At 41.5% G+C, this 10,585-nt stretch overlaps 1 long non-coding RNA gene across 1 annotated transcript in view; it reads right to left on the bottom strand.

The window, feature by feature from the left end:
* Positions 1-3,565: 3,565 nt before the first annotated feature.
* Positions 3,566-10,585, bottom strand: part of LOC117959834 — a 14,302-nt gene continuing 7,282 nt past the window's right edge. The window contains exons 2-3 of the long non-coding RNA XR_004660012.1: positions 8,992-8,996; positions 3,566-3,577 (exon numbers count right to left, since the gene is read on the bottom strand). This is a non-coding gene — a long non-coding RNA (uncharacterized LOC117959834). The remainder of the gene's footprint in view (positions 3,578-8,991; positions 8,997-10,585) is intronic.

Genomic DNA, 10,585 nt, shown 5'->3' with positions numbered 1-10,585 from the left:
ACAAAACTGCCTCTTTGTATCTGCATGTTTGACTCCCCCTCTTTCTGTTCCTACATCTCTCTTATCATCCCTCCCAGTCCTCCCAGTAGGAGGTGAACAAGTGTTAACTACCTCTAAAATAACCATCTTCCCTCCATCATAATTGCTGTTCTTCGCAATTGTAAAGATGATTAAAAGTAGCTTAGCGGCTTCAGGGGGGGCAGTGCTGTTTCCCCAGGGCATGCTGTCTGAGAGTGCGTGTGTGTGTTAATCTGGTAGAAGTTAAAAGTAATTACAGACTGTGAGTCTGAGACTTATGCTAACAGAGTTCACAGCAGCTGCTTCAGAAGCATTAAAGCAACACTCAAGGATCTGAACACACGCGAGCGTAACTGCAAGAAGTTTTTATTTGTTGAGGTTTTTAGAAATCTGTCTCTGAGATTCGATTGTAGAAAGAGACCACTTGTGTGGTCTTGTGCAACTAAATCAGAGGCCCATTGGCTGCATCTTGAAGAGCTTTGTATCGGGTTGAATGACATAATTCATTGGGTGGCTCAGGTAGTTGAGCAGTTGACTACAAAATCGGAAGGTTGGTGGTTTGATCCCTGCGGTCTACATTTCAAAGTGTCCTTTGGGAAGACCCTGAACCCCCAATCACTCCCCATGCTTCACCCTTGATGTTTCAAGGTTCATGTGATTCATTAGCGTTTTTTTAGCGCACAATATAATTTAAATATAAGCTAAAAAGAACTGGAACCAGAACTGACCCTTGCGGTACACCCTTTGAGATGGTTAACACATAAGATTTAAAGTTTTCATACAGTGGCATATCCCATCAAGATAGCTCTGGAAGAATTTAAAGGCAGTGCTAATAGTGACTGGTCAGAGACCAATACATCCATGATTTAATTTTCTTGTTGCTTGTGTTACTCTTTGATATGTAGGTCTAATGTGTTTTATATTATAGCTTAGTTTGGTTTCATAACCTTCTCAATAAGTCTCACATCCGCGGACCAATAATGTGGCCTACATATGTATATGGTGTAGTTTACTTTCATCACAAAGGGAACACCACAATGCTTCTTAATCTTATTATTTTGGTGCTGTCAATTATCAGAAGAGTAAAAAAACATGAATATTGTTTTACATAAATGCTCACAGCGTGAATGTCTCTTACTTCTTTTTCTAGTTTTTGTCCCTTTCTGTTTTTTCTCAGATATTTAGAGTTGGACGCAGCTTATAGAGATTTGTGCATAGGGTTGTAAAACATGTTCACGCGTTGCGAATAAGGGTTTGAAATAAAGCCTAGTCTTTAGGGTACATTTCCAGAAGAACATTAAGTCCCTCTGCTCCCTTTCAAGGCAAAGGCTAAATAATAATACATTGTATTTATATTGTGCTTTACATTGTGGGCTACTCAAAGAAATTTTACTTTAAAACCAGCACATTTATCAAATAAAAACAGAAACAGGAAACTAGCCTATTTAAAGCAATTAAAATACAGTGTAGCCTACAACTTTGTACAAAAAAAGTGGAGTGACCTGGCTAAGTAGATATTTTTACATCCTTTCAAATTCAGTCGATCCATTTTAGTCTGTTTGGTTTTTTCTCTATGTTTGATAAGAGCCATATTGCCCTTTTTGCATTTAATATGCTTCACCTCCTCGTTATTTTCCATTAGAAGCTGCTGCTTAGCAGGTGAAACATAGGACACATGCGTCTTCTCTGTTACTGTATATATGTGATGGATACTGTGGTCTATTTAAGGAAGCCATGAACGTTCACTTATCCCAGCTATCTACACCTGGTTGGACATAGCTTCACCTTCTCATCCTGGCTATTTACACCTGGCTGGACATAGCTTCACCTTCTCATCCTGGCTATTTACACCTGGCTGGACATAGCTTCACCTGTTCATCCTGGCTCGGCAAACGTGCAACCGATAAAGCCGCAACGAGCTGATCACACTGAGTCAAGCTGCGTTTTTTCACTTATCATGGATATCTTTATTCTACTTTCGTGCAACATGCCCCTGGTCAAATGTATCAAAAGCCTTAGAGAGAACAAATAAGGCAGCACAGTGCACATTCCTGTCTAAGGCATTTAGAATGTAATTTGTGACTTTGCTCACTGCAGTGATGGTACTATGATTAGACCTAAATGCAGTGTGCAAAGGGTTAAGAATTGAATTACATGAGATATAGTTCTTGAGTTGATTTTATTATTTATAGGTTCTAAAACTTTAGCCAAATATGGAAGCTTGGAATTCAGACGGTAGTTGTTCAGTATCAGTGGTGAAACTTTTATGTAGTGGAGTTGCATGGGCAGTTTTCCAGGATGTAGGAAAACTACCTGAGGCAAGGCAAAGATTAAATACATGAGTAAAGTAATCGATAATTGATGGAGCTGCCAGCTTTAAAAGACCAAGTGGACATGTAGCATATATTTTTAGCGGGGCTTCACTTGATGTGAGGAGTCGGAAAGTAGGACAATTACATGTGATCAAACACACATTGGGACTAATAAGCACATCAGGGTATTTATTTTTGAAGAGGTGGCAAGCAATGACAAAATTCTCATTTAATGTTGAACAGATAGCCTTTTGCTTATTACACAGTCATCTAAGGAACTGTTCGGTATTTGTGGAGTGGACCATCCATCCATCTTCATCCGCTTAAATATGTGGTTCCACATCAACCATCTCCAACTGGGGGATCCCGAGGCGTTCCCAGGCCAGGTTGGAGATAAACTCCCTCCACCTAGTCCTTGGTCTTCCCCGGGGCCTCCTACCAGCTGGATGTGCCTGAACCACCTCCCTAGGGAGTCCCCAAGGAGGCATCCTTACCAGATGCCCGAACCACCTCAACTGGCTCCCCTATTTACCACCAGAGGAAAATAGGGGAGGTTCATGTCTTTTATTCTTTGTTGAGGGGAAGACCGTGGGGGGAAGGAATGTTTTTTTGAGTCTAGTATGGAGGGTCACCCAAATGTTTTAATCGTGAAAACAAATACTACTACTACTACTACTACTACTATAACTAACAATGATAATTGATAGGCATGTGTGTTCATGTCAGGTGCTGTCCATTTTCTAAGGTTCTAAAATTAGGGTTAGGGTTTGAAAAAATGTTTTATGGTAAAGAAGTGGTGTTTACTTCATTGGGTGTGTATTTGTGTCATTACATTATGGGTCACATGACAGTGATACAACCAAAACATTAATTTATTTTAGAAGTTAGACATATTTTCAAATGTAACTGAAAGAGATGAGTAGATTGTTAATCGCAATTAATTTGGAGACAATTATTTGTACAGTGGAATTGTTACAGCTCTATGTGTGCAGGTCGGCACAGACTATTATGTTGCCATTTGTGGAGCCTAGGCGGTCTACAGAGGACGCAGTTTTTTTTACAGTGCGTTAAGGGGACAGGCATCTCTTGGATAGTGAGATAGGGCGTTGTAGCCCAAAAAACATGTGCTATTGCTTAGAGCACTTCTCACTGTCTCTTCTTTGTGTTGCTTTGCTAGCATCTTTGATCAACCAAATCTCACTGCTGAGTCCAAAATCAGACTTCTGTCTTTTTTCACTCACTTTAAACTAAAAATCCAAATACATTTTTCACATGTGGCCCTTATACTCCTCCGTAGCCTGCACTTTCAATGACCAAAAAACAAAACGATTATCTGTAATCTTCCCTAAGGTCCTGATTATGGTGGCCACAGAAAATATGCTCAAAAGTAGTTAATTAATTCGAGTAATTAAATTGTAGTCTTTGCCTGGCTTTCCTCATTGTTGTTCCATGAAAAAAAACATGATCTATCACAGTTGCTTGAATTTCATCTGAAACTGCTGTTCTTATTCTTGTCCTTTATTGTCCTCTTTCTCTTCCTCCTCTCAGATTGTTTTCATCCTTCGATGGTCAACGCATGCCTATCATACACTTGAAAACTTAGAAAAGACTATCATCTGACATCTTACATCAAAGTGTTTATCTGATGAGCAGGCAGCACCGTGTACAAGAGCCTCGGCCACAGTGTGTGAATGCTTCCGGTACTATGTAAAAGCACTATTTAAGAACAGTCTATTTACATTTATATCTAATATATGCAAAGAACCAAAGAAAAGGAAAAGAACAGTCTGCCTGTAGCAGCATACTTGCAATAAATGAATAAAGACTCCAGCATGTTCTTCATAACCAAACACATAAAAAGCTGCCCTTCAAAAATTAAAGAATCCAAGACTTCAAACAAAGTCACGAGCATAGAATCCTTCAGACAAAATATGTATACCACAGTCAAAAACCGTTTGTTGGCATTAAATGATGGAGGACAGCACCGTAAACCTACTTATCACTCCGGGTTTGCTTTGAGATCTGTCTACAGCATATTGACGTCAAAGCTAAATGATACAGAAAGCAGCTCTCATGCAATACAGGGAAATAGGTCACAATGAAATCAGGCTGATGAGGGCAAATGCACTGAAATATGCTTGTCTCTCTGGATAGTTCTATGTCCCTGACCTGGGACCTGGCAGCATAAACATTTCTCCTGAGACTGTTTTGTGGCATTTGTCCTTAGAGGAAAAGTGCAAAGACAAGGGAGGACACACAAAGAGAGATTCAAAAGTCATACACCCTGCAAAGCGTTGTAGATAGTTTTAAATGTAAGTTTCCCTTTATAATTGCCACTACTGACCCCAGACATGACACGCTAGGACAATGGGGTGGATCTCGTACTCTGCTGATGAAGGGAAGAAGAAGACTGGAGAACGATGGAAGCCAGTGGTCAGCAAACCACTGCCAGTTCAGAAGTGCAGGTCGTAAGGCATCCTTCATCCAGACCGATGGCATCATGAGATTAGGCACTAACGATTAAAGAGCGCCTCTGAGGGATAACAGGGGGAACGCTGAGCTCCTAGTTTCAGTTTGGACAAAGATGAACCTGAGTTGTCGTGTCATGGCTCTATGAGGAAATCATCTAGTTGATGAGGAACGTAAGGAAGCCTAACTCTGTTTTACAGGATCCAACAAAGCGCTTCGGGAAATAAATTGAATGCACTTGGGCCACTTCTGCACGGAAAAGTTAAGCGTGCGGAAAAGTAAAATTTTCAGAGAAGGGTGAATGGAAAATATTTTGAAAGCGCTAGTTATGTCTGCTTTGGAAAGCCAAGCACCTTGTCCTGCCAGCTTAATTCATTTAATGCCTGTAAATTGACAGTGGCATAACATATCGGTGCGAGGAGCACTTCAAATGGAGGGGACTGAAATAGGTCGATAACACACCAATTAGTAACCGCCTTCTGCCTCTCTTAATGCACACTGAATATATATGTTGCTTTATAAGTAACTGTGGGGGAAGTAAGTACATTGACCCAAAATCCTTGGGAAAGACCAGTAAAAAGATGATATACAAATACAAAGTCAGATGAGAGTTCTGCTGCTAGACAGTTAGCATTTATTTGAGTGGTTGAATAATTGTTCAGAATGTCTTTGAACCTCATTGAATCCTAGGATGGAATGCACCGGGGGCAGATTGACCAAGGAAACACCTTGGCAACTGTTGTAGATTTGGAAAGAGTGACATTTGTGAAATGTCACGATGAACGCACGCTGGCTGGGGGGCGACTGAAATGACAAAACACCTCTGAGAGGCAGAGAGGGGCCAGGTGACCTGATTTTCCGCAGGTGGAGCAGGTGATGATCTTCGTTCAATTTCCAACCCGTTCTCACTCCTCACCTGAACATATGGACGTTTGGACAGTGTCTCCCAGTGTCTGATGCAATGATGCAATCATGCAAAGGTGCCCTTCTGCATGTGTGTAGAACGTACCGGGGTGAGCAGCATCTAGACAGGGTTTAACGAGTAGTATGTAAAGGGGGGAATTCCTCATAGTGAGGGTGGGTGGAGGGGGTAGATGGGTCAAACACAGGACTTTCACCCAGGAGATTGGGGTTTGTGTCCCCTGTGTATCCTCAACAGTCCCAGTCCCACCGACAAGCTTTTCTTTAACCTAACAGCATCAAATGGGACGCTAAAGGAGACGACCAAGCGCGTGTTATGACGCTAAAGGAGACAACCAAGCGCGTGTCATGGGACGCTAAAGGGGACGACCAAGCGCGTGTTATATGATACTCAAGAACAAAAACAAAGTTACCCGGTTAAGCGTCAGTATTTCACGAGATGGGATAAAGAATGTGATTCAGTGTCGTGTATAGACCAGTAAAATATTTGTTTGGGCAATGTAGAGGAGGAGGGAGTTTTCCTGGAGAAGGATTTATGATATTGGTAGAACACCTGCTCCCTGTAATTGAGATTCATGTTGCCAATCAGTGCCAAATAGCTGTCTAATTTTCGCCTTCTGTTGGGGTCGACTTAGCAAATTACGTCACGGTTTACACCGAAGGCTACAAGTAACTGACCGATAGACAGGTCATTGTTTAACTTGGGATCAGCAGACGTGACTCTTGTGTTGTCCTTTGCTCAAACTTGACCCTTTACAAAGTTTTTATGTCAGAAATATTGCCAAACACACAAATGCATCTACAGCACATCATTGGTAAAGGTAATGGTTGCTTTCATTCGTTTTATTCAATTTTGTAGTCCTTGAAAATTTTATAAAATTGTTTAAAAGAGATACCTGCTGTTGATCCACTCAACATCATCTAGTCTTAACTTTTAGTCAAAATAATTCAAAATTTTTGGTATAATGTTATATAACTTAGGTGTATTGACCATGATCGATTAAAAAATGGGACTAAAACAACAGAAAATGTGCCAAAACAAGTTCATTCCACTGAAGTTCCACTTCATGGTCGACTGGAAGACAACACAAGGTTTAAACATGGCAGTGGTGTTGCCCCCCTTTTCTCCTCTCTGCCTGCCCAAGCTGAGATGGTGAAAGTCAAAGAATGTTGAGCCGCTTCGCTCTGTGTGGAAGATTGAGCGAAGACACTTGCTGCCGCATGGTAGTCTGGGTGGCGGCAAAGGTCGCTGAAATTGGTGCGTTGGCTACAATCTGCGGTGGAGGTAGGCAGGGTGTGAGCAAGAGAGTGAGAAGAGATGTTGCTTCTCTTAGGTGAATAAGTTTGAGAAGGGTCTGATGTCCTGGTTCTTTTAGATGGGTGACCAAATGAGTCTTGCCTGGGGAGAACTGGATCCTCTTCTGTACGTATGTCAGCTGATTACTTGCTCCGCCATTTCAAGATGCTGTTAAAAAGAGATAACTGGCATTGCAGTGTTGCCTCTGTTATGTAGCTGGGTCAAAAGGAAACCGGACTACCTGTAGCCGCCTTGTAAAGCTAGGTGACGCTCCTCTATCCCCCATCCCCAGCATCCCCAGGAAGAGTAGCTAATGGGGATCCTATTAAAATGAAATCAAAACCATCAGAAGAGATGGATGATCTCCCTGGCATCGTATTGATGCCGGCTTCCGGATCCTCAATGAGTGGTTTGAAATGGGAATCAGAGATATGCATAATTCAGCTACAGGATGCAGGAAATGGTGAGTAGAACATGTGCCATCTGTGAATTATGCACTGAATGACAGTTGACTGCAACAGAGAGAAGAGCATGAATGTGATTGAAAGAGAAAGTGGCTGAATCTGATTAGTGTAACTACTACGAGCATCAACGCCCCTAATTGGCTGGTTGAGAAACCAGAGAGAGGGAGAGGGTCTGTGAACGTTACAAAGAAAGCGGCATTAGAGATGCCAGAAGTCTTTCTGTTTGAACTTACACTATGCTTTATTAGTAATTATAGCAAAAAAGTCTTAAGCCCAGAGTGACTTTTTACATGAAGTAAAACGAAATGAAGAAAATTGGTTGGATTACCTCTAGCGCTCTCTTGTGATGAAAAGTCTTCTTCTCCACTCCACTCTCTCCTCCTCAAAAAAGAAAGGTAGGCCCTTCATCCGGTTCCAGAGCCGAAGATGAGTGTTTTGTCTCTTGCTCCCTAATATGCTCCCTAATATATCCCTTGCTGAGATCCCTTTTGATGACCTGCCTGTCTCCCGGACCACGGATGAGTCTCACAGTTCTGTCTTTAGTGTCCTGGATGAGTTGATCTTGCAAAGGAGCAATCAAACAGATGGTGGGGCTGCTCTCCTCTAACAAGAGAGTAGTTGCATTTTTCATTGACTTTATGAAACCATCTGCTTTTGAGTTTCTGAGAGTGAGAGATTCTCCTCTCCTTACCTGAGAAGTGAGTAAGGAGGCAAAGACACCAGGCTCTTGCTCCAGAGACCTGCCAACCTGTTTTCACCTTGGTGGGGAAATGACACCTATCACCCTCCCCAGTAGTCTTGACACAGTGGGCCACTTGAGCACTCACTGAGAGGCCAAGCGTGTGGGCATAGCACCTCACTTTAAAGAAATCTTTTGCGGGGTTGGTGATTTCTTTAAAAAAAAAACAGAACACCACTAAATGTTGCGTTAAAATGCGTTGTAACTCCTGTTACTGAGATTGTATCAATTGAATTAGTTATGCGTTATATTACTGCTTTATAGCAAAAACACGGATATGCCACTCTCCTATCCCCGGTGTTCCGGTTTAACCAGAGACAATGTTAACTGGCGACCGTCAGCCAAATGCGTAGTGACGACAGCTGTTGAAAAAAGGATACGTAGCTGTCCGTGTGAATGCCTTTTTGTTAAGTTGTCATTAAAATGCTAAAACCTCACGACGTGTACATTACCTCTGATTTGTCTTTGGAGTCTTCTCTGAGGAAACTTGTCAATTGAGTTTGGAACGTGGCTTGCTGTTAAGGAAGACAGCGTTGCTCTTCCTGTTAATTTCTATAATTCGTTTTATTGAATACACCTATTCGTCTTCAGAGCCTGTTTGAGTCAAAACATGTCAGGTAGAAAAGTATTTAGCCCTTTTTAAAAGTAGAAAAAAATGATTAACTTGGATTCAAACTCGTAGCTTTGTGGGGAAGTATATAAGTCTCAACAGTCTAACGCAACGCGCCATAACATTGCATTATGAGCTGGTGGGCATGGCTTGATATAAACTCAAACTTCACAAAGGGTCTCTGAACATCAGTAGACAGACCGATCAAGTTGTGACCCCCCTGCTTGCAAATTACTCCCAAGTTGCTCTTGCTCAGAAATTGTCTTTATTTTGTTTGATTCCCACAAAATGCACATGTCTTGTATGATTGTCCACGGTAAGCACATTAAAATCAACTTGAAACTCAAATGCCCATCTCTGGCATAACATACTGTATGTACTGTATGTATATATGTGTGTGTGCAGATTGAACAGTACAGTACAGATGGAGAACACTTAACTCAGATGGAGAACAGTTAGCATATACATTGAGGAAAATAAGTATTTGAACACCCTGCTATTTTGCAAGTTCTCCCACTTAGAAATCATGGAGCGGTCTGAAATTGTCATCCTAGGTGCATGTCCACTGTGAGAGACAAAATCCAGAAATCACAATGTATGATTTTTTAACTATTTATTTCTATGATACAGCTGCAAATAAGTATTTGAACACCTGTCTATCAGCTAGAATTCTGACCCTCAAAGACCTGTTAGTCTGCCTTCAAAATGTCCACCTCCACTCCATTTATTATCTTTAATTAGATGCACCTGTTTGAGGTTGCTAGCTGCATAAAGACACCTGTCCACCCCTTACAATCAGTAAGAATCCAACTACTAACATGGCCAAGACCAAAGAGCTGTCCAAAGACACTAGAGACTAAATTGTACACCTCCACAAGACTGGAAAGGGCTACGGGGAAATTGCCAAGCAGCTTAATGAAAAAGGTCCACTGTTGGATTAATCAATAGAAAATGGAAGAAGCTAAACATGACTGTCAATCTCCCTTGGACTGGGGCTCCATGCAAGATCTCGACTCGTGGGGTCTCAAGGATTCTAAGAAAGGTGATAAATCAGCCCAGAACTACATGGGAGGAGCTGGTCAATGACCTTAAAAGAGCTGGGACCACCGTTTCCAAGGTTTCTGTTGGTAATACACTAAGACGTAATGGTTTGAAATCATGCATGGCACGGAAGGTTCCCCTGCTTAAACCAGCACATGTCGAGGTTGAGTCATGGGAGAAAGTCATGTGGTGAGATTAGACCAAAATAGAACGTTTTTGGTCATAATTCCACTAACTGTGTTTGGAGGAAGGAGGAGCTCAAACTCCGTGTTTTTCAGCGACAGCCCAGAAACCTGACTGATCTAGAGAAGATTTGTGTGGAGGAGTGGGCCAAAATCCCTCCTGGAGTGTGTGCAAACCTGGGGAAAAACTACAGGAAACGTTTGACCTCTGGAACTGCAAAGAAAGGCTACTATTCCAAATATTAACATTGATTTTCTCAGGTGTTAAAATACTTATTTGCAGCTTTATCATACAAATGAATAGTTATAAAATCATACATTGTGATTTCTAGATTTTCTTTTTAGATTATGTCTCTCACAGTGGACATGCAACTGCAATGACAATTTCAGACCCCTCCATGATTTCTAAGTTGGAGAACTTAGAACTTAGAACTCACTAACAAAATAGCAGGGTGTTCAAATACTTATTTTCCTCACTGTAAAGTCAGCGCAGACAGCCGTACTTTAAAGGAAGTATAACTTTGATAAGGGT

Source organism: Etheostoma cragini, chromosome 16, assembly GCF_013103735.1.
Source record: "Etheostoma cragini isolate CJK2018 chromosome 16, CSU_Ecrag_1.0, whole genome shotgun sequence".
Taxonomy (NCBI): domain Eukaryota; kingdom Metazoa; phylum Chordata; class Actinopteri; order Perciformes; family Percidae; genus Etheostoma; species Etheostoma cragini.
Note: the sequence above shows the minus strand (reverse complement) of the source record. Positions and strands in the feature narration are given on the sequence as shown.